Below are 26,680 nucleotides of genomic sequence, written 5' to 3' on the forward strand. Positions count from 1 at the left end.
GGGGGGGGGGGGGGGGGGGGCTTGCATCTCAGTCATTTAGTCATACTATAAGGAAACTGATGTTTTCCTAGATATTCGTCATTATTCGTGTAAACTTAAACCTACTTACCTTTACTCAACCTCTCTATGTATCCTATACATTCATCTACAACACTCAATTCTTAGTGAGTTATCTACACGCTCCGCCCTATGGAGCCGCTGTACATTGATCCATCAGCACGTGCTACTTCTCATGTGAGATTTCTTCTAGGTTCAACCATATTAGGGTATCAATGAGGCTAAAGAGGAGGAGAATAAAAAGAACAAATCTATCAATATAATTGAGTGGAAAGGTGAACTGAAAAACCAGAGCTAGAAAAACAACCGTTCACAGAGATCTCTACCTGCGAAGAAAATGGCAAAGTCAATTAGATCAAAGAATAAAAAAATGAGAGTTATAAGGAGATATGTAGTTGCTATAGAACTCACTTTTATTAAGAAAGCAACTGCTAAATTGGCTTCCCAATAAGCTTCCCTTGCTACTCCTAAGCTTAATGTTATGTCTCATATGATTATGGCAATAAAAATTCAAAATCTGTAAAACCTTTTCGAAAGAGGATGAAAGAAGCTAAAAATAGCTAATAAGAAGAATCATGGCAAGAGAAAGATTAGGAGAAAAAATGTATGATTATAGTATATTCTCCAAGCTGGCAGATGTCTTGTTACTTACTATTTGAAGTCCCTCCTATATTCTCTCCTTATTTCATGATCTTACATTGTAGTATTATCTTGGAACTTGAGCATGTGAGTTATCAATACTCATAAATTTTGTTTGTGTGCTGTCAGAATGAAGTCTCAAGTTCTTAAATTTGTTTACAAAATAGATCATCTTATTCATTTACCTTTTAAAGAGTGTTAGAACATGTTCAACTGGCCTAGAAATATGTAGATGTAGAATATAATCAAACAATGTCAAAATTTTTTAGTTTTCTGATGAAGTTGACATGGGAAATATCAAAAAAAATTGATTGGGAAGTTTGTGCAAACACGGGAATGACACGTTTCATGATAACCATACCGTGGGTAGGAGATAATCGATTACTCAGTAACACTTGCATGGGAATTAAGCTAACAGATTACTCTCAGTAACACTTGAAGAAAGAAAACCAACGTCATGTTCAAATTTGCTATATCTACATAAAAAAGAAAGAATAGAGATAAAATAATCATGATCACAACGAGGAAGAAGAAACAAAAAAAAATCCTGAGTCAAAAAGCGAGTGGAAACCTAATGGACATATTGAGGCACGAAGCAACAATAATCAACTGAATTACAGTGGTATCAAGCTGAAAATAGCTATGTTTCGAGGAAAAAATGGAAAATACCTACCCAAATGAAGAACATGTAAAAAACGAGTAAACGAGGATCAATCATATAAGCAAGTCTACTAGCTTAGTTATTATTATTAAAAATAAAAAACATCTACAGTTAGTGATGGAATTGAACAGTTAGCATGTAGTTGATCAATCCCTAGGACTCCAGACAACAATTAAAAAGATATTTTAAACCGTATAAAGGACATATTATATGGCTCACTCAAATGTATAGCTCATTTTGTCCTGAAGAAAACAAGAAGAATGTTGATTGATAGATACAAGCTTCATAACAATGTACTGGGGCTCAAAATGAGCATGAGCCTAATACGACTAATTTTTTTGAAACTTGGATACCATTAATCTTACAGGTGATAACTCAGGGAGGTTTCAAGATACTACAGGAAATTACTATATGTAAGAATATCAATAGGTTATCGTTGTGGTTTTGTTCAATAGTTCAAATAAATTTAGCATCCTTTTATATTTCGAAATGAGTATCTCGCATTCTCAAAGTAATGCATACAGAAATCACTAACAAAATTAGAAATATGTAATGTTAAGGTATTTGATTCGATAACAAAATTAGAAATTGCTAATCTTTAACTAACAAAACAAACAGTAAATTTATATAAACTTGAACATGGATTATAGGAATAACAAGAGCCCGACACTCTGTAGGTGACCTGTTGCTTAAGGTAGTTTTATCAAATAAAATAAGATGGGAGGACTATAAGATAAGATGGGAGGAAGTTCATCAGTAATTATTGGGAATTTATTGCAGATGAAGATCATACATTACTCATGATTGGAGGTAAAGGTGAAGGAAAAAGTACCACAAACAATAGCATTGTTGGTAGAAATGCATTCCAACTAAGGTCTAGCTCTTGTGATGGTACAAGAACTTGTGAGATTTAGAGGACTCGATTAGAAAATGGCAGATTCTTGATGTGATGGATACCCCTAGATTTGATCTTAATGCTGAATCTGAATTAGTTGTAAATGAAATTGGTAAATCAATTGATTTGGCCGATGATGGTGTCCACGCTATTCTTTTTGTTTTGTCTCTACGAACTAAAATTTTCAAAAGAAGAACAGGTTGCCATCCAGTACTTTAAGAAGCTCTTTGGGATTAACAGTAGAAATTGCATGATTGTGGTCTACACTGATGGGTATAAGATGGAAGATAATGACTCTTTGAATGATCACTTAGATTGTTCCCTCCCTGAGAATTTAAGGAAAGATCTTATGATATTTGCGTATAGGCAACTATTTTTCGACAATAAAGCATAAGATCTAGCAAAGTATGCTGAATAATGAAGGGAAATTCTTTTCAACGACTAGTGAAATACCATATACGAGTAAATTATTTGAGGAAGTAAAGAAGCTGAAGCTTCATAATGACTCATTTGAAGTTAGTTCTTCGCTCAAAAATTTAAGGCAAGGGGTAGGTAATTAGTTGAAGGAACAACTGCTGAGGTTCCCTTTCAAGGAGCAGCAGAGGCGAATAACTTAAATAGTTAAATCGAAGATGAACAATACCATTCATAGTATGGAAAACCGTTAGGGAGGAGCCTCCTGCTCGGTTAGAAGCAGAAAGAAAAGTTCGTGAATTGAAAGATAGCTTTGAAAAATTGCTGGCATATACTGTGTGGATTGCAATGAGGTATTGGGCTGGAAGAATGAACAAGCTATTAAGCCATAACAGAAGTATAATTAAGGGTAATTTTGTACTCGAGCTATCAAAAATTTCTAACATGTACTGTGTGGATCTCAATGAGGTATTGCACTGGATGTATGAACAAGCTGTTGGCCATCACATAAGTACAAGGAAGGGAAAGTCGTACTTCAGCTATGCAAAATTGCTTACTTATACTATTTGTATTGCAACGAGGTATTGGGTTAGAAGTATGAACAAGTTGTTGAGCCATCGCAGAAGTACAAGGAAGGGAATTTCAAACTCGAGCTATGCAAAATTGTTAATGACATTTGGTAAGTCATATTCATACTCTTTTTTATTTTATATGTTAGTACTTTGAAGAAAGATTATTTTCATGTCTAAGAGCTTTCACTCTACCTAACTTTCCATCAGAATTATCAACATTCATATTGTCACTTTTGTTTCATGTTATAGAATCTTTTTGTTCTTCATAAAAGAACAGGATTAACGATATAGTCGAAACCTTTTTAGATGTAAATAGCAGTTACAATAGTTAAAACAGAACAAGTCATTATCTGGCTCGCAACGTATCAAAACACTGATTATATAAAAATAAATTATGATATCAGAAAAATAAGATTATCTATTACAAATCTCAACCTATTAAAGAAAAGATTAGGAAATCAGTCTTCACGAACATCCCCAAGACGTAACCAGCTTCTTAGTCCTCTTTCAGGGCTAAGATAAGCCTATTAGCTTACATCATTACATTCATAGGTAAAAAAATTGGAAAATTGAAAAATTTTCATTACTTATACAGTGAGGTGTAGATAGACCTCTACATACACATTATATTTATATCGAGTATACATAGACCCTTCATATAGGAAGATTACATAGTCTTCTACTTCTATTGCACATAGATATACAAGATGTAACATAGTCTCAAATGGATGTCTCATCTCATAACCATCTAACAAGAGTATAATAATTTTTGCCTCGACCAAACATCATTGTAATAAAGCCACATATAGGCTATACAATGTTTAATATACAAATGAAAAGGAAAGAACATAAGAGTCTTAAAACTAAAACAACTTCATAAGCCTGATATTGGCATTGCCCTCAGAAAGTGAGGACCTACCCAACTAGGATGAATTAGAATTCAAAGTATTCCTTCAAAGTAGTCTCAAAGCCCTTCAATGACCAGAACATAAAATGTTGGGGAAAAAGGGAGAAAATGGGATTAGTACACCACTTGTACTAAGTAAGAGACCATATGCACACATATCATGAAATCATTCTAAAAGGGGACATTTCATTGAAAAAAGCTGTTTTTCATTTAGAAAACCTTATGCACATTCAAGAAGACCATACCAATAAAATACGACATATTCATTAAGTCTAAAGCACGTACATCACAAGACCAACAATACTAAGGCTAGTCAAGACAACATGCATATCACATAATTGAACACTTAGTCAAGACCTCTCTATCATCAAGTTAAAATATCCATAAGCATGAATAAGACTTCATTACAACATAACCAAATCAAGATAATTACCCATAAACCCTCATTAATTCAACAAGCGCAATGACCAATCAAAGCCCCATAACCGTACTCAATCAAGTAAACTCAAAAAAACTCATAACCAATGTCCAACTTCACATAGTATATAATTAAGAGTACATATCACTATACTTTAGCAATAGACATCAACACATATTCCTAAGTGAAACCATCATCATGTAGTATAATCAATGCAAGATCATAATATTCATAGCATGTACAATTATTAGTGCATTCATATATAAGAACTTCCTCCTAAGACATCCCTCAAGGCTAACTACTGCAATGTTTAGATAGATTCTCAAACCCCTACCTAGACTAAGTTAAACCCCTTATGTTATCATAGTTAGAGTTCATTCCTTTAGTTCATTTTACCCTTTGGGAACATATTTCATTATCCGACATCGACCACATGAGATAATGTGGTGTCCGGTGTCATGGAACACTACAGAAAATGAAGATGACTACTTTCCAAGGTAGTACAAAAAATATGAACATAGTAACTACGTGGATCCACTAGCTAGTATGCCTATGGGGGCAACATAGTTCAAGAACTAGGAGATATAGTTGGGACCCTCTTTATGCTACATGCATTATAGTCTCCATTCTCAAGAGTACATTAGTTATCCTACCTTCCCTATGTTGTAAGGGACACTACTCACTCTAGTTCACTCGGTGCTAAGCTAGAGGCCCTTTTAGAAATGTTTTTGTTGTCTTCATTAATCATCAAAGCTTAATGTAGGTCATAGGGTCTATCCCTTGTATAATCATCATCATAATCATTTCATGAGTATAGTCCTTTCATTAAAATTCATATAAGTGAAGTTCGCACATTTACACATTCACATCATGATAAGGCACATTTGTGAGTTATGAACATCCTTATACCATTTACATCTTAGCCAACACATCACAAACCATAGTGAAGACATTTCAATTCAACTTCCTACCAACCCTATCAATCCTAATACAAGATAAACTTCAATGCAATATCATCACTCAATCTAAAGAAAAAACAATTGAATTAAACAATAGGGATGACAAGAGTTACCAAGTTTCCTTCATAATCCATCATCAACGTCTTACAATCAACCCTTAACTCAACCTAAAAAGGGTGTAATACCATCACATAATACTAATCAATATGATAATGAAGTCAATTAAACCACTACATAAAAATCCACTACTAGTTCATAGCTTAAGACAAGAGACTTCCGTCAAAGTCATAATCTAGATCAATTACTCAAGAACTAACATGATAGGACTATAAATCATCCTAATATATTCATAATTGATACAGTAACATCATCTAGTAGTAATTCAACCAATAAATTCAATTGAACAAACATTACACAATTCATATTAAGATTACAACCTAGGGTTAAGTTATTGAATTATAATACATGTTAATATATTGATAATATCAAAAGTAATTTATAAAAAAAGCAATTTACTGTATCAATTTTGAGATTGGAAAAAATCCACTTGAATATCATACTTTTGAAATCAGTTTGACAGAACCCTTTGCGGAAAGAAGTCCCAAAGGTGAAAGGAATCCCATACTTTACTGTTTGATGAATATTGATGGAGAAACCTTGGTGATGTTATCCCTAGAACCCACCTTGACCTTGTCTCCTGTGGTGTTCTTCAACATTGGACAGAGAAAGAAGAGAGAAGGAAGAATGTTTGGTTTTGGAAATTATGAGGTCTTAGGGTAGTTTTATTATCTTAGGGGATTTATATAGGTCATTAACAAAATTAATTATACCTCCCTAAACCCCTAAATAAATAACTAACTACCTTATTAATTAATTTAACCCATATAAGAACGTGCAGCAAAACAGCCCCTTGACAGACGAGACCAAGACAAACGGTCCGTTTGTCAAACAACGGGCATTGTTAACTTCCGTGTTGTACACTCATCGTTTTAGACTGAGACTTATCAAAACATGCCTCCAAGAATTTTTCTAACCAACTACGGAATCAGTCCACGCCCTGTCGATTGGACAACAGATCGATGGTTGCATCCGTTGGTGGACACTTCCTTCGGCAGCCTTTGACCCAAAAAATGCAAGGGTCCTCCTCAAGGGCACTTTGTTTGTCCTTGGGGAGTCGTGGCCGGACGTTTAAACTACGAATCAACTCTAATACCTGCTAGACACCCTTCCACAAAAGTTCATCAATTTCTGACTCCTAAAACTTAGTCAAATAGGCTAAGGCATACTAGCACCTCGTTGAACTAGTTTCCGGACGTTATGGGCGTTCCTTAATATTTTGGTTTCTAACCTTCCTAAATGACTTATATACACAAAAATAGACCTTAAACAGTGTATAAACCTTTTTACACTTATTTTAGTCTATAAAGCACGTCTCAGACATTCGAAGTGTTACATTGTTCCCCCCCTCCTTAGGAACATTCGTCCCCGAACGACACAAAAATCTTTTCAAAAGAAGGACTAGACTCAAGACAAATAGCCCAACAAATAAACAACACATAAAAACATTAGTTACAACGTCAATCATATAATTTACCCAAAGCAATCAAAAATCATCAATTACCACACATAAGGCTCAAAATCACAGTATGAAGAATTTCCTTGTCACACAATAATGTGAGCTCAACATACCATATCTGAGTCAATTATGACAATACTCAACTTACCTACAAGCTAAATATCATTTCATAAAGACTCACCATACAAAAATTCACAACATAACTCAAAACAAGAAGTATTGCAAATTTTCAAGTCAATATGCACAATTCATTGTAACTTCAATCTAATGACACCAAAAATGCACATTTTTTTGTAAAACATTCCCAAAATTAATGCATATTAAAATTATTCATTATTTTCATTATAAACAATAACAACTAACCTTCATTAGGAAAAAGATGAGGATAACGGGACTTCCTGTCGGCCTCAGCCTCCCATGTTCTTCCCTCAACTAGGTGGTTTCTACATAACACTTTTATGGCGGCGACTTCTTTATTCCTCCATCTCTTCAATTGAAGATCAATGATTTTTATCGGGACCTCCTCATAAGAGAGGTTATCCTTCACATCAAGACCCTCAATAGGAAGAATAGTCTTGGGATTAGCGGTACACTTATTAAGCATAGAAACATGGAAAACGGATGAACCGAAGATAGTTCACTCGGGAGTTTCATCTCATAGGAAACCTTACATACCCTTTGTAAAATTTCTTAGGGAGCCGCATAACGAGGACTGAACTTCCCTTTCTTGCAAAATCTAACCACTCCTTTCATAGGCAAAATTTTCAAGTACACCTTATCACCCTCTTCAAACTCTAAATCTCTTCTCCTATGATCGCCATAGGAATTTTGCTGACTACAGGCTATTTGCAACCAGTTCCTTCTGAAATGAACCTTCTCCAAAGTCTTATAAATATATCGGGACCCAAAAGTGAAAACTCATCCACTTCAAACCACACAATTTGAGATCTACATGTCTGTCACGACTAGAATCTAGATTCTAGCTAAAACCAGAATTGTTGACCTCTCAAAAGTCACAGACAACCCTACTTACGTCATCGTTACATCATCTAGATAAATTTTAGCATAAAATTTGAACTTTTTGTTTAGTTGAAGTATACTTAGACTTCATAATAGGAATCATCGTGTTCGTATAAGATCATAAATGTAATTTCATAATCGTTCACAACAACCATCTATTATCAAGATAATCAAATGAAAGACATAGTCATCTCTGTATAAAAATAAAAAGTTGCCAAAATGGCACCAATACAATATCTGAAAATCACTTGGAATGAAACACTAGTGGAACATACTCCACTAGCTTATGACTACATCTAAGCTAGAATATAAAAGATAGGAATCCTCGAAAGCAAGAGGGCCTACCTAGTCCTGATGAGTGCTCCACGTCTGGAAAACGTCAACGTAGTCTCGTAAGCTCTAGCGTTCACATGCAGCTGCACTTAAAAGTAGAGATTTGTATGGGATTAGTACAGAGTTTTACAATTTATGGGTATATGCAAGCACACACCATGGACATGCATGATTAATAAGAGCTCTCTCCTGACGATATGAGTTATGGAAAGTCAAGTCAGTGGACTTGCCAAATTTGATTAGGAAAGTCATGCTATGGGATTAATATGCATCATCATATATATCATTTTGAAAACAACACATAACATATTGCACATATCAAATCACATAGCTCATATCATCCCTTCGTTTGCCATGAAACCTTGGAATCATGGACTTGACATTAAGCTTCCAAAAATGAGGGCTTAACATATGGGACCTCAACTAGGGATCCTCCTTAACAAACATAGAGTCTGCTTCATTCAGTCATATGTACTTCATTTTCACTCATTCGTATACTAGTGTACACACCAGCTATACCTAGGAAGTAGTTTAAGACTTTCCTCGGGTTCGCTGTGCAATGACAAACAATAACCTAGTTTCATTGCATAAGTCTAGCTCACCTCTTGATTATCCTATCCTAACACCTTTGGTATCGTTCATTTCATTATGTGCATTATTTGAGGCTGGCCTCATTATTTCATTGGGAGCTTTAACCTTAACCGACATAGATCTTGTGAGCATCATGAAATCCAATGTTAAACCACACACCAAAAAGAGGTGGAACAACCGGCCAAAGTGAACCAAAACATGCTAGCATATATAGGGACTCAAACCCTGCTAGAACCCTATATATGCAGTTAGGTTCAAAGACTAGGAGAAATAAAGAGACACATATCCGTCTGGATGGACAGTTTAATCTCATGAGAATTACACGAATCTCGGCCTTCCCAAAAGTAGGAATTGTGACTCATATCTAGCCTATTGGCGCTCACTATAAAGTTCCATTACATTCATCTCTTAGGTGAATACTTTTGGTGACCTTATATTTGGCGTAGGTACAACTTGTCTCACTTAAACTAGCCTCATATTGTGATGCCACTATGTTCTTTTTTTAACATATTTTCATTTCATCTTTAATCACCTTTCATTATTTGTTCATCGTAACGTACATATGCTCTCTTGGAGTTCACATTGAGGGACATTGATTCTAGACGTAGATACATCTTGTATCACTTGTACTAGCCTATCCTCATGTGGCCACTCATTCTTTGCTTGTTCATCGTTTAGCATAAATATACTCACTTACTCATTTCATTTAGTGATATTGATTTTAGGCGTAGATGCAGATTATCTCAGTTGCACTAGCCTATTGTCATGAAGTCATTCTTTTCTTTACCTATTAACTATGAATTCATTCTTAACACTTTCTTTTGGAGTATGCTATTTGACTTTAGATCATTTTACACTCCTCTTACGTGAATGTTCATTTCGTCATATGCCAAGGCACTTGGAATTTTTGTATGTTTCACACTCTTACATAAACCTCCTAGATTCACACCATTTCATTACATACATCTTAGGTTCGCTTACTTTTAAACGTACACTGGACTTATGGATCCATACATACAAGCCATGAGACTTCATTGATAATTCATCTAAGTGACTCATACTTACCCAAGATTATGTGCTACAAGACTTATGCATCTTGTTGGTATGCCAAGATCTTTATTTCGATCCTTAGAGGCATCATTCATTAAATATTTGTTCACGTACGACTTATGTGTCAATACAAAATCGGGCAAGGGAACCCGATTTCGAATCCCTTGAGCAACACTTAATATTATATTAAACTTGGTACTTGCATTTTTCAGATTTGGTGGACCCTAAGTCGATCACGAACACCCCCTTAATATTTTCTTTCTTTTCCCTACTCTCTTTATCGTTTAAGGCAAAGAAATTGTGGGATCAATCCCCCACAAACTCATTATTTTTCTCTTAATTTTTCTCTTAACTTTATCCAAGAGGTTGTGGGTTCAATCCTCACTCACCTCATTGTATTTTTCTCTATTATATTTCTCCTATTTCTCTCATATATTCAAGAGGTTGTGGGTTCAATCCCGACTCACCTCATTTATTTTTTTATATTTTTTCTCTGAATTCTCTCCTCCATTCAAGTGGTTGTGGGTTCGATCCCAACTCAGCACGTTTTATTTTTCTCCTTTATTTTTCTCCTAACTCTCTCATCTATTCAAGAGGTTGTGCATCCAATCCCCACTTAAAACATTTAATTTTCTTTTCGTTTTTCTCATGAAATTATTATGTAATTTTTATTTGGTGTGGTCTTGGTCTCAATTCCCAATAACCTCACAATTTTTTAAAAATTTTAAAACATAGATCACTTTTTCAATTTTTTGGCCAAGACCAACATTTCTAGCAAGCTGTAAATTTAGTCTCTTTCACTCCATCTTTCTCTCAAATTTTAATGTTGACTCTTACAGTAATTCGAATGACATTTTTCCAGAAACATTACCTTTAAATGAACATCACACTTTTAACATTTACATATACGAAAACACAACATTAATAACTCACAAATTTAAGGCAGCAGCATAGTTAATTTACAACACACCCATGCTCAAACAATTAATGTAAATCACTCTTCCGGAATATTACTTTCGTTCCTTACATAATTTCCAAATACACATGCAATACATAATCACAAACAAACCTAGAATTATCTACTAGAAGACATACCAATGCATGCTTTGAATCTTTTAAAGGATCTAATGACAGGGGCATGCAACGTGGCAAACCTTAGTTTTTCAATTACGATTGAACTGAACCTGAAGGGTCTCTCGGGAAAGGGGCCAAGAGAGAAGAAAACCCATACCTGAAGTTGCTCAAAATTTATTCAACGTGCTGCCTATATCCCCACAAAACCAATGCCTCACTACCAAAACAACAAGCAAAATCCGTCAAGAAGAATGTTGTTCATTTTCGTTACTAGCTTAGCTTTTCGTTTGAGTTTTTGTGTGTAAGTTCTGCAAGAGTGAAGAACTATTATTTTCAGTTCTTATTCTTAAAAAAAACGTGAGATTGAGAGTGAGAGACGTTAGAAAGAGAGGATTAGGATTAGAAGAGATAGAAGGAGACTTAGTCAAACTAGGACTCCTCATTATTATTATTATTATTATTATTATTATTATTATTATTATTATTATTATTATTATTATTATTATTATTTTTTATTAAAATATGATTTTTCTTTAATTAAATCAGCAAATTAAATATTAATTAATTTAACTAATTAACTAAATACAACATGTCAATTAAATCATTGCTTCCACCAATGTTCCAACCCAGGTGGAGCAAGATTTCTCTCGAAGGGTCAATTTTGGCCCTTCCTACCTGAATTACCCATCCCCCATATTAATCAATTAATTAAGGTAATTACAATACTACCCTTATCCTGGAGAATACCATTATACCCCTAGACCCTCCAAATTTAAGATTACCCCTTTTTAAGTCCGGTTAAGACTCATTCGGGTAAATCTTCATATTAAGGTGACCTACATGGCTGGATCAAACCTTTTTTAGCTCAAATAACTCACCAAGTAAGTTGGCTTGGCTGTTGCAAGGGTTCAGAGTTCTGGTTCTACGTGCATTAATCCATCTGAACCCCGTCTAATCATAGTCATTCTAGCATTATGCGTTACGTAGCATAGTAATTTTAGGGTTGTTACATTATCCCACCCTTAGGAACATTCATCCTTGAATGACACTACACATCATTTTAAAATAAACAGGGTGATTTTAGAAAATATTTTAACGTACTTGAGAGTTTTCTCTTTGTGAATTTCTGTTTCACACTTACTATGGATAATTTATATTAATCAAGCTTATTTGAAGCTTCATATTTGAGATTGAGGAACTTCATACTCTATCGCACATAACTTGAGGCACCTCACAACTAATGCAACGAAAAAAACAAGTCCACACTATACAAAAAAAGCAACATGACATGCAAACATGGATTCATTTTAACTCACATAGTACAATTAATACACATACGATTTCGGACATACAACACCAAGTCGACAATTGCACTAAATCTTAGAGTTTCTTAAAAAAAACAAGCCTTAGGAGGAGTATATCTAAAAACTTAGATAAAATCTTGTTGGCCTTAAGATTTTAAATTATATGGTTTTGTTGGATTGGTCCACGCCCTGCCCATTTATAACCTATCTCATTTTGAAACTGAAACCTCACTACCCTGGTTTGATAGTCTATGGTAGCATAACACTTATGGAGAAAATCCATACCTAAGATATTCAATGAGTTTTAGTGGCTAATATGCATTAATAGACTAAGGAACTCCTTCCTAAACTAGTCTCATCAAAGCATACAACATAAATAAACACATAAGTCACATAAGTCAGCAACCAACATGATGACTCCAACATATTAAGTTCATACTAGTGCACAAAACCATTAACATTAAAAATAATTTACGATACGCACCCGAGACATCACCAGAGGTGTCTTCCCCTACACCCCTAGACTTGAGTGCGAAGAATCGTTTCCTCCTTGGAATTTCTTTACTTGGACCATTCTGCTGAACTTTCTCATTCCCTTTTTCTCAACCTCTCATATACGGACAATCCTTCATCATGTGACCCAATTTTCCATAAATGTGAAAAGCTTTAGAGAACCTCCTACACACTCCTCCATGAAGTTTGCAATACTTTCTACAAGGTTTCCACTCTTAAGGTGTATCTACTACACTGTTTCTCTTAACTCTGGGCTCGGAATCCCTATCATAGCAACCCCTGGATGAACTTGACTCCCCTTAGTGAGAGAGTCCCTTCTTAAAGCTGGGCTTATCCCTGATTTCACTACTACTCTTCCTTGAAAAAAATTCTTCCCAGCTTGCCTTAACATGTTCCCTACCCTAGTATGCTTCCTATTCCTTCTTTCCTCCACTTGTTGGACATGGACCATAAGACTGGAAAGGTCCATGCTATCATGAATTATAGATTCCCTACACTCCTCCTAGAGATCCTCAACAATCATAGATCCAGTGTAAACGGGAGGATTTACCCTCGTGAAGTCTTTTAACCTTCTAGATGGTGCTTGAAGGTGGATTCTCCCTGCGAAGACCTCGTTGCTCCGCTTGGGCTGTCATAGCCTGAGCTTGTAAAGTGATGTCTTGGGCCATCTATACCAAGGATATCATAACTTCTCCATCTGTAAACCCAGTTGTGTTAACAGGCATCTCCATTCCATCAGATGTAGCCTATGGAGGAACTTTATTTACCCCAGCAGCTGCTCCTCTAATCTATCCGCCTTTATTTCTCCTTGTATTCATCTTTCTGAATCTCAACAATTGATGTTAGATACAATCCTAACACTAAGAAATTAGACATTAGAGTAGGCATGATAAAACCAGAAGAAGGGAATTTTTCCTATGCATCATGCAGTCTATACTTTAGGATAGTTGTGCACTTCACTACCATGGCTGAGAAACTGCTTGATGTGGTTGATTATCCCGTCCTAACACCTTTTGTATCGTTCATTTAATTATGTGCATTATTTTAGGCTTGCCTTATGCTTTCTTTTGGAACTTTAACCTTAACCGACATATAGCATGTGACCATCATGAAATTCAATGTTTAACCACACACCGTAAAAAGGTGGAATCACTGGCCAAAGTGAACGAAAACTTGCTAGCACATATAGGGACTCGAAGACTGCTAGAACCCTATATTGGTAGTATAGTTTCAACGACTAGGAGATATAAAGAGACCCATATCTGTATGTACGTACATTCTCATATCATGAGAAATACACGAACCTCTACCTTTTCTAAAGAAGGAATTGTGACTCATAGCTAGCCTATCCGTGCTTAGTATAAAGTTTCATTACATTCATCTCATACATCATAGAAGCTAGCTTCTACCATGAGGCATCATATCTCATTAGATGATTTATCATCTCATCATTACGTATTAAGTGTGATTTCTCGTTACACTATTGAGTGTGATTGAGTCTTGTTTCTTAATTTTCAACACTCTCTTAGGTGAGTACTTTTTGTGACCTTATATTTGGCGTAGGTGAAACTTGTCTCACTTGCACTAGCCTCATATTGTGATGCAACCCTGTTCTTTGTTTAACATATTTTCGTTTCATCTTTACTCACCTTTCAATATTTGTTCTCGTATAAAGTACATATTCTCTCTTGGAGTTCACATTGAGGGACATTGATTCTAGACGTAGATACATCTTGTCTCACTTGTACTAGCCTATCCTCATGTAGCCACTCATTCTTTGCTTGTTCATCATTTATCATAAATATACTCTCTTAGTCATTTCATTTAGTGACATTGATTTAAGGCGTAGATGCAGCTTGTCGCACTTGCATAAGCCTATAGTCATTAATTAATTCTTTTCTTTACATATTAACTATGAATTCATTCTTAACACTTTCTTTTGTAGTATGCTTGAGATTTCACTTTACATCATTCTACACTCCCATTATGTCAATGTTCATTTCGGCATATGCCAATGCACTTGGACTTTTTGTATGTTTCATACTCTTACATTAACCTCCTAGGTTCACACCATTTCATTACAAACGTCCTAGGTTCGCTTACTTTTAAACGTTCACTGGACTTATGGATCAATATGTACAAGCCATGAGGCTTCATTCATAATTCTTCTAAGTGACGCATACTTACCAAAGATTATCTGCTACAAGACATATGCATCTTGTTTGTATGCCAAGATCTTGATTTCAATCCTTAGAGGCAGCATTCATTAAATATTTGTTCACATACGACTTATGTGTCAATACGAAATTTCCGAAGGAGATCCGATTTTGAATCCCTTGAAAAACACTTAATATTATATTAAACTTGGTACTTGCATTTTTAAGATTTGGGTGACCCTAGGTCGATCCCCATCACCCCCATAATATTTTCTTTCTTTTCCGTCCTCTCTTTCTCGTTTAAGGCAAAGACATTGTGGGATCAATCCCCCACAAACTCATTCATTTTTTCTTAATTTTTCTCTTAACTTTATCCAAGAGGCTGTGGGTTCAATCCCCACTCACCTCATTATATTTTCCTCTTCTATATTTCTCCTAACTCTCACATCTATTCAAGAGGTTGTGGGTTCAATCCTGACTCACCTCATTTATTTTCTTCCATTTTTTCTACTAATTCTCTCCTTTATTCAAGAGGTTGTGGGTTCAATACCCACTCACAACATTTTATTTTTCTCCTTTATTTTTCTCCTAACTCTATCATCTATTCAAAAGGTTGTGGGTTCAATCCCCACTCACCACATTTAATTTTCATTTTTTTACTCATGAACTTTTTATGTAATTTGAATTTGGTGAGGTCTTGGGTTCAATTCCCAATGACCTCACAATTTTTAAAAAGTTTTAAAACATAGCTCACTTTTTCAAATTTTTGACGACACCAACATATCCAGTAAGATGGAAATTTGGTCTCTTTCAATCCATCTTTCTCTCAAGTTTTTATGTTGATTGTTGGAGTAATTCGGGTGAAATTTTTCTAGCAACATTACCCTTGTATGAACATCACACTTTTAACATTTACATATACGAAAACCCAACATTTATAACACACAAACTTAGGGCAGCAACATAGTTAATTTACAGCTAACCCATGCTCAAACAATTAACGTAAAACACTTTTCCAGAATACATCTTTCATTCCTTACATAATATACGAATACACATTCAATACATAATCACAACCAGACCTAAAATTATCTACCAGAAGACATACCTACACATGTTTTGAATCTTTTAATGGATCTAATGACAGGGGCATGCAACGGGATCAACATTAGTTTTTCAATTGCGATTAACTAAATCTTAAGGGTCTCTTGAGAAAGGGGCAAAGAGAGAAGAAAACACATACCTGAAGTTGATAAAAAGTGATTCTACGTGATGCCTATTTCCCCACTAAGACAACGCCTCACCACCAAAACCACAAGCAAAATCTGTAGAGAAGAATGTTGTTGATTTTCCTTTTTAGCCTAGGTTTTCGTTTGAGTTTTTGTGTGAGAGTTCTTCTAGAATGAAGAAATATTATTTTCTTTTATTTTTCTGATAAAAAATGTGAGAATGAGAGTGAGAGACGTGAGAATGAGAGGATTAGGATTAGGAGAGGGAGGTGGAGACTTAGTCAAACTAGGACTCCTCATTATTATTATTATTATTATTATTATTATTATTATTATTATTATTATTTATTAAAAATCTGATTTTACTTTAATTAAATTAGAGAAATAAATATTAATTAATTTAGATAATTCAATAAATGCAATAAATTAATTATATCATTGCTTCCACCAAGGTACGAACTCGGATGGAGCAAGATTTCGCTTAAAGGGTCAATTTCAGCCCTTCCTACCCGAATTGCCCCTCCCCCATATTAATTATATAAGTAAGTAAATATTTAGGGTAATTACAATACCACACTTAGTCTGGAAAAGACCATTTTACCCCTAGGCCCTCAAAACTTAAGATTACCCCTTTTTAAGTACGGTTAAGACTTATCCTGGTAAATCTTCATATTCAGGTGCCCTACATGGCTGGACGCAACCTTTCCTAGATCAAATAACTCACCAAGTTAGTTGGCTTGGCTTTTGCAATGGTTCAGAGGTTTGGTTTTATGAGCATCAATCCGTGTGAGCCCGGTCTAATCATAGGCATTCTAGATACATTAAGCATTACTTAGCATAGTCATTTTAGGATTGTTAGAATTTCCTACCATATAAGGCTTCGTAATGATCCATTGATATAGATTAATGGTGGCTATTGTTTTAAGAAAACTCCACCAAAGGCAAATGTTTATCCCAATTTCCCTTTAAATCAATGATACAAGCTCTAAGCATATGCTCAAGGGTTTGACTAGTACGCTCTGCTTGAGCATCCGTTTGGGATGAAAGGAGGTGCTTAACTTCACCTTGGTACCCAACCCTTCTTGGAATGACCTCCAAAACCTAGATGTGAATTTCGCACCTCGATCCAATATTATGGATAACAAAATGGCGACACACAATCTCATCTGTGAAGATCCTTGAATAATCCTCCGCTGAATCGGTAGACATGAAGATAATAAAATGAGCGATTATGGTCAACCTATCCACAACCACCCATATAGATTCATATTTTCTTTGTGTCCGAGGCAAACCTACCACAAAATCCATTTTTATGTGTTCCCACTACCAAGTAGGAACTTTAATTTCTTGAAGTAAACAACCCATCTTTTGGTGTTTGGCATTCACTTGTTCACAATTTGGACACTTTGTTACGTATTCCGCTATGTCCTTTTTAAAATCTTCACGCAAAAACACTTACCTGAAGTCATGTTATATCTTTTTCGAACCCGGATGAATGGAGTAATGGGACACATGAGCTTTCGCAAGGATCCGGTTCCTAAAACCACCTATATTAGGAAAACACAACCTTCCTTGATACTTCAAGAGAGCATCCTACCCCTAAGGAGAATGACTTATTGAGCTTGCCAAGAAGCGATTCCTTGAACTCCATCAATGGTTGTTCAAGGTGTTTTTTGGACTTCACCTCAACCACCCAAGATGACTGGAGTTATAATGGACCATAAAACCACCAGTCGGAGAATCATCAAACCTAACACCCAATCTAGCAAGCCTATGAACATCTTTCAGTAGGTCTTTCTTGTCTTCCCCTACATGAGACACACTACCCATTGTCATATCACTTAGGGCATCCGCAACCCTGTTGTTTTTTACGGAGTGATAGAGAACACACATGTAATTATCTTTCTACAATTCCAAGCACCTTATTTGTCGTAGATTCGACGCCTTTTGAGTAAATACATATTCATAACTCTTTTGGTCGGTAAACACATATACTTGAATACCATACAAGTAATGTCTCCATATATTCAAGGAAAAAACCACAGTCGCTAACTCAAGATCATGAGTTGGATAGTTCCTCACTTGCACCATATGTAGTTTAGAATAGTCTACATTCCAATGTTTCATAATGACAGACCCTTTACCCACTAGTGATGCATCACAATATACGAGAAAGCCCTTGGTACCCTCTGTTAAAGTCAACACCAGAACGAATGTAAGACTATCTTTCAAGATTTGAAAGATTTTCTCATATGCCTCTGACCACTCAAATTTCTTATTCTTTTGGGTCGAGGTAGTCAAGGGAGATGCAATGGACGCCAAACCATCCACAAGCCTCCAATAATAACCCGATATACCCCAGAAACTCCTAATATGGGTTAGAGTCAATGGTGTAGGCCAATTTTTCACCGCCTAGGTTTTCCTTGGATCAACCTCAACTCTCTCAGTTTAGATGACTTGACCAAGAAATGCCACCGACCTCAACCAAAACTCACATTTGCTATATTTGGTAAATAATTTGTTCTCCTTAAGCATCTATAACACCACCCTCAAACGGTCCATGTGTTCACCCTCATTTTACAAAAATACCAATATGTCGTCAATGAAGACAATGATAAATGAATCTATGTAACTTTGAAACACCATATTCATGAGATCCATATATGCCTCCGGGGAATTAGTTAGACCAAAGGACATTACTAAGAACTCATAGTGACCATATCTAGTCCAAAATGTCATTTTTGGTATATCCTCACCTCTAACCCAAAGTTGGTGATACCCCGATCTGAAGTCAACCTTAGAAAAGTATCTTGCCCTTTGGAGTTAATCAAACAAGTCTTCAATTCGAAAGAGAGGATACTTGTTCTTAATAGTGACCTTATTGATTTGGTGATAGTTAATTCACCTTCTAAGGGACCCATCCTTCTTCTTCACAAACAAAACCAGAGCACCCCATGGAGAAAAAGTAGGTCTAATAAAGCCTTTGTCTAGTAGATCTTTGAGTTTAGCCTTTAACTAATTCAATTCGACCGGAGCCATACGATAAGGAGTAATGAATTGAGATTTGTGACCGGTAACAAATCGATTCCAAAATCAATTTTCCATTCGGGAGTAATATTGGGAATATCATTAGGAAAGACCTCCTTAAATTCTCTCACTACGGGGAGCAACTAAATAGGAGGAATTTTGGAGTCTAAATCTTGCACTCTTACTTTATGGTAAGATCATTAGGAAAGACCTCCAAAGGGTTTTTATGCCATAATGTTTGCATTTGCCTTTGGTTGAGTTTGCTTATAATAATAGTTTTCATTTATCTATATACATGTTTCCTTATGAAGACTTGTATGGTACGAGATGTTGATATCCAATTGGATGGTTTGAAGTAGGAGAGGCTTCGCTTCTTGCTCCCGATTTGATTTATAAGACTTTGGAGAAAGTTCAAATTATAAGAAATCATTTGCAAACGTGCTATAGTCGGAAAAAGTCTTATGTCGATCATAGGAGAAGGGACTAAGAGTTTTAAAGAGGTGATAAAGTCTATCTAAAAATTCTCCTATGATAGGGGTAGTTAGATTTGGCAAGAAAGGGAAGTTGAGTCCTCGGTATGTGGGTCCTTATGAAATCTTGCAAAGGTTGTGTAAGGTTTCCTATGAATTGAAACTTCCTAGTTAATTGTGTTTGGTTCATCCAATTTTCACTTTTTTCCATGCTTTAGAAGTGAATCGGTGATCCCGAGCCTATTCTTCCTATTGAGGGTCTTGATGTAAAGGATAACCTATTTTATGAGGAAGTTCCGATTCAAATACATCATAGGCAAGTAATGAAATTGGGAAACAAATAGGTGGCTTCCGTAAAGGTGTTATGGGAGAATCACCTAGTTAAGGGTGAAACATGGGAGGCCGAGGCCGACATGAAGTCCTGTTACTAACAATGAAATAATAACTAAAAATTGAAGTTTCTTGATTCTTGTTTATGTTTTGCAAAAAATATGCATTTTAATGTTGTAACATTGAAATGTGATTTCAACTTGGAAATATCGCAATTTTAATTGTTTTGAGTTATGTTTTTCATTTTGATATGGTGAGTGTTTATGAAATTGACTCATGCAAGGTATGTTGAGCTGATGTTCTTGTTGTGAGAAGCAAATTCCTCATAATGTGATGTTGAGCCTTATATGTGGTAATTGAAGCTTTTAAATTGCCTTGTGTAAATGATATGGTTTATGTTGTTATGTATTATTGGTTGGGCTGCTAGTCTTGAGTCTATTCCTTCCTCTCTAAGATTTTAGTGTCATTCGGGGACGAATATTCCTAAGGGGGTGATGATGTAACACATTGAAAATCCAAGACGTGTTCTAAAGCCTAAAATAAGTATAAAAAAGCTTAGTCACTGTTTTAAGGTCAATTTTAATAAATATAAGTCACTTAGGAAGTCTAGAAACCAAAACGTCCATGACGTCCGCAAACTAGTTAAAGGAGTTACTAGCATTCCTTAGCCTATTTTACGAGCTTTTAGGAGTCGGAAAATGATGAAAAATGGTGGAAGAGTTTCTAACATGTGTTCAAGTTGATTAATAGTAGAAACATCCAGGCACGACTCCTCAGGGACTAACCAACGGCCCTTGAGGTGGACCCTTGCGTTTGGGGTCAAAGGACTTCCCAAGGCAGTGGGACCACGACTTGTAGTCGAGATTCCTATGTTTATTGACGGGGGAGTCAATTGGATCATCTATGAAAACTTATTCATTTTATTCAAGACTAATTTTGGACAAGTCTCTTACAAAAATGATGGATCAACGGGACGGAGGGTCCTGTGGCCGTCGTCTCATAGTTGGACCGACGATCGGGGTCTCGTCTGTGAGGGGTCTGTTTTGCTCCACGTTTTCACTTAAGTTAATTAATTAATTGGCTTATTTAGGAAGTTAATTAGGGGTTAGTGGGGCTCTAATTAAGTAAGTGAACCGCCTATATAAAGTCTGTACCTAATTAGACTAACTTAAAAACACTCATAATTCCCAAACCCAAAAATCTCATCCTTCTCTCTTCTTTCTCTCTCTAGTGAAGAACTATGTTTTAGACCAAGATAGGGGAGGATTTAAGGGCTGTAAAATGTCATGTTTATCCATCAATCGTCATCAATTTCAAAGGTATGAGATCTCTTTCACTTTTGAGACCTCTTTCCTCAAAGGGTTTTATCAAACTGATTTCAAAAGTTGGGTTTTCAAGTGGGTTTTCATCCAATAAAAATTTATGTGGTGAATTGATTTGTTTATGACTTTTTTTTATATTATGAATATATTAACATGTATTCTAACTTAATTATGATATATCTTGATGGATTGGTATAGTTTGTAGAAGATGACCTTTACCCCTTAACCCTAGGTTATGATCTTTATATGAATAGTGTATTGTCTGTTCAATTGAGTTGGTTATTTGTTGAATTACTAGTTATGATGTTATTGTATCAATCAATATTAAATTAGGGTTAATTGTAGTCCTATCATGCTAGTTCTTGATAATTGATCTAGGTTATGAAGTATGTTGTGAGTTTGACCTAAGTACTTTGGCTTAAGCTATGAACTAGTGATGAATTGTGATATAGTGATTCAATTAGCCTTGTTATTATGTTGGTTATTATTTATTATGAAACTACACCCTAATTGGGTTGAGTTAAGGGTTTATTGTAAGACCTTGATGGTGAATTATGGAGGAGACAAAGTATGTCTTGTGATCCCTATCCTTTATTTCAAATTATGGTTAATTGTGATTAAGGCATAACGTTGTATTGAAGTATGCCTTGTATTAGGATTGATATCATAGTATGATGTTGAATTGAAATGTCTTGATTATTGTTTGTAATGTTTTATCTATGATGTAAATTTTATAAGGATGATGAATGATTTACTGATGTGCCTTATTATGAAGTGATATGTAAATATGCTAACCTCACTTATATAAATTTTAACGAAAGGATTATATGCATGCAATCCTTATTGATCTATGATGATGATGATGGTTATACAAGGGTTAGACCCTATGACCTACATTAAGTTATGATAATTAATAAATACATTTCAAAAGGGGCTTCGCTTAGCACCGACAGAACTTGACACTAGGAGGTGATGACTTTCTATAGAGGAAGATTCACCCTATAGTTCCACATGTGTTGTTGACTCCCAAAAGAGGGCTACTCATCCATTGGATTCCGTTGAGAGGAGGCCCCAATTACCAAATGGTATATAGAGGGATTATACCTATCTCTTAGTTCTTGAACTATGTTGCCCACATAGGAAGACTAGCGGTGGATCCACCTTGAAAGCTACGTTTATGTTTGGTTTTATTTTGGCAGTTAGACCACCTTCCATCGGTGTAAGGTTTTACAACACAAGATTCCATACTTAGGTCTTGTAGTCTATCTCTGTTAATACAAATGTTCCCTAAAATAAAATGAAGGAATGAAATACAAACAAAATAAAGTGACTTAAAAGGTTTGACTTATCCTAGGTAGCCTTGCACTATTTTTTCTTTAAGGGAACTTTAGAAGGTTGTGATATGTATGAATATGCTTATAATGGTACATTAAAAGTATATGATAATCATGCACATTATTGGTACTATATGTTGATTAGTTTCACTTATGAATATGTGTTGGTCTACATCGTTAAAGTATGATGATATGGCTTCTTAAATGACATCTTATGTGAAGTGGGATGTTGGTCATGATTCCTGTTGGGCTACTTGATTGAGTAAGGTTATAGCGTTTTTCTTGGTCATTGAAATTGTTTACTTTATAGGGGTTCATGGGTAATTTCCTTGCTTTGGTTACGTCATAATGAACTCTTATTCATGCTTGTTGAAGTTATAACTTGATGATTAGAGTGGTATTGATATTATATGCAAGTATGCTGATATGATCATTAACTTGACTATGCTTTGTATTGTTGGTCCTGTGATGTATATGCCAATTAATAAAGGAATATGTCCTTTTTGATTGATATGGTCTTCTAGAATGTGCATAAGTTTTTAAAATGGTAAAATAACATGTTTTAATGAAATGTCCCTTTTTAGAATATTTTCATGATATGTGTGCATATGGTCTCATCATTAGTAGAAGTGGTGTACCAACCCCATTTCTTCCTTTTCCCTTACATTTTAATTTCCGGTCGTTGAAGGGCTTTTGGAGACGGATTTGAAGAAGTCTTGGAATTCTTAGTCATCCAAGTTGGGTAGGTCCTTCCTATACGAAGGGTCTATGTATACGCGATATATATCTAATAAGTGTATGTAGAGGTCTATGTAAACATCAATATATAAGTAATGAAAAGTTCTTATTTTTCCACGTTTTTGACCTATGAATGTAATGATGTAATCTAAGAGGCTAGTATTAGTCCTCAAAGAGGAAGACGAAGCCGGTTACGTCTATGGGGTGCAACCCAGATGTGACACCCTAGTTAGTGTTCACATTATTATTTCATTTTACTTTCGGGAACACTTGTCTTACCTGACATAGACCACATTAGCTAAATATGGATCCGATGTCATCATCACCAACAACAAGCCATCACAATTGAAGTAAAAGATTCAGGATCACAAAGTCTTACCGATTCTTCTTCAACAAGCAATCATCATTGGTCTTACCCACAACTAATACAATATCATCAATCAGTAAGTTTAATAACATTATTAAATAGTAATTAACACAAGAATTAACTTAATTGTATCAATACTAACTGATTCAACATGAGTTCATAACCAGGGTTAGGGAATTTGGGTCAATTCATGATCTATTCCACATACTAGCTTAATTCATCAATAACTACAATAATTGAACAATAATAGATCATAAAAAAATAATAACTAAAATAAACAATCAAAATTCAATTTAGAAGATCAAATTCGGTTTAGGAGGAAACCCATATGAAATCATCTTGTTGAAAACCAATTTAGGAAGAACCCTTTTAGGAAAGGAATCCTAAAGATGAAAGGATCCCATACTTTGATATTATTTTAAGATTGATGGTTTAAAGTATTCTTATTGCTGCCCTATAAACCTTTGAATTTATCCTTCTATGGAGTTTCCTCGGGCGAGAGAAAGTAGAGAGAAGGAAGAGCAATTTGGGTTTTGAAAAAGTGATGTGTTAAGTGGGGTTTAGGGTTAGGGTAGTTTATATAGTTGCCTAAATAATCTAATTAACCAACAGTTAAAATATAATTATATCCCTAACTAACTAACATAATTAAATGAACCAATTAAAATATCACAAAAAAAACTTGATGGCCTGAAGTACAAGACCCCGACCTACAGGTCGTAGGTCAGTCGACGGGCACAGTTCCCCTCCATCTTTCACATCCGTAGTTTGGCTCATACAGTAAGCATTTGGACCTTTTTGTTGAAATAGACAAAGTTCCATCGAAAGAGGAACCAATGCCCCGTCTATTGTCCTACGCCCCGTCGATTGCAACCGTAGGTAGACACTGCATTTTTAAAGTTTTTTTGCAAAAATTGAAGGGTCCTCCTCAAGGACCGTTAGGGTGATCCTTGGGGAGTCGTACCCAGACGTTTTGACTCTAAACATTATTGAATATATGTTTACCAACTTTTATTACAAAATTTCACCAAATTCTGACACTTAAAACCTTGTAAAATCGGCTAAGGTACACAAGCATCTTTTATTCTTTTCAAGAATAGCCTCCCCTTATCGAAAAGAAGGGCCCGAAGGAGAGAGGACTGGCCTTCTCATCCCCCTAAGGAAGTACTACTCTCCGGACGTCATATACATTTCTTGACATCTTGACTCCAAAACTTATTAAATGACTCATAAAATTTTTTTTTAACCCTAAAATAGTGTTACAACCCTTAGACATCATATGAGGCTCTAGATTAGGTCTTAGACATTCGGAGTGTTACAAACTGAGGACCTCTATCTAAGATGATAGGCAAAATAACCCTATGCTACCTAACAACTTCATTAATGTAAAACTTGGCATAGTTCTCCGCCAAATATGTAGTCTTGATCACCAAAAAGCGAGAAGACTTAGTCATCCTATAAACTATCACAAATATGAAGTCATGTTGTCTGCAAGTACGAGGTAACTTTGTGATGAAATCCATATTGATCACTTCCCACTTCCAGGTAGGAATGTCGATCGCTTGAGTCATACCCCATTGTTAATAAAGTTCTACCTTGACTTGTTGACAATTGGGACACTTACTCACAAAATATTCTATATCCATTTTCATGTCATTCCCCCAATACACATCCCGCATATCGTGGTAGGTCTTAGTGACACCTTGATAAATTGAATATCTAGAGTTATGGGATTTTGCGAGAATATGTTTTCTCAACTCACCTACATTAGGAACAGACAATCTACCCTGTTAGCGAAGTACACCATCTCCCCCTTGAGAGAAAACCTCCACTCTCTGATTATGGATTGCACCCTTAGGTTCAAGAAAGATGGATCACTCTGTTGCTTTTTCTTAACCTCTAATACCAAAGAAGATTCTACCTCATTCTGGAATGCTACACTACAGTCTGATATGCTCATAAGGCGAACTCCTAAACGAGCTATGAACATCCTTTGGTAGTTCCTTCCTTTATTTTTCAAAATGGGCTACACTACCCATAGATAATCTTTTAAGAGTATCTGTTACTACAATTCCCTTACCAGGATTGAAATGCACACTCATATCATAATCGTTGAGGAATTCAAGCCATCTCCTCTGGCGAAGATTCTTTCTGGGTGAACACATATAGAAAACTCTTATGGTAGTGAACACATCCATGTGAAAATCATACAAGTAGTGTCTCCAGATATAGAGTGCAAACACCACGGCTGCAAGCTTGAGGTAATGAGTTAGATAGATCTTCTCAAGCACCTTAAGTTATCTAGAAGCATAAGCTATAAGCTTATCTCGCTGCATCAACACACAACCTACTCCAACTCTGGATGCATAAGAATAAATCACATAACCATCTGAACCCTCTTGTAGAGTCGAGACAGGAGCTGTAGTCAATCTAGTTTTCAATTCTGCAAAGATTTTCTCACAATCAACTGACCATTTAAACTTGACCATCTTGTGAGTTAACCTACTCAATGGTGAGACTATGGATGAAAATCCTTCCACGAACCTTCTGTAATAACCCACTAGACCTAAGAAACTTCTAATATACATAGTAGAGGTAGGTTTGGGATACGGTTTCACTGCTTCTATCTTCTTTTATTCCACTTGGATCCCCTCGTTTTATTCAATGTGACAAAAAAATCAATAGATTTCAACCAGATGTCAAATCCAGAGAGCACCCCCAGAT

General features: G+C 35.5%; 1 pseudogene; it reads left to right on the top strand.

Moving 5' to 3' along the window:
* The first annotated feature begins 1,996 nt into the window (after positions 1–1,996).
* Positions 1,997–26,680, top strand: part of LOC107003752 — a 28,930-nt pseudogene continuing 4,246 nt past the window's right edge.

Source organism: Solanum pennellii, chromosome 11 (genome assembly GCF_001406875.1).
Source record: "Solanum pennellii chromosome 11, SPENNV200".
In the NCBI taxonomy this organism is placed as follows: Eukaryota; Viridiplantae; Streptophyta; class Magnoliopsida; order Solanales; family Solanaceae; genus Solanum; species Solanum pennellii.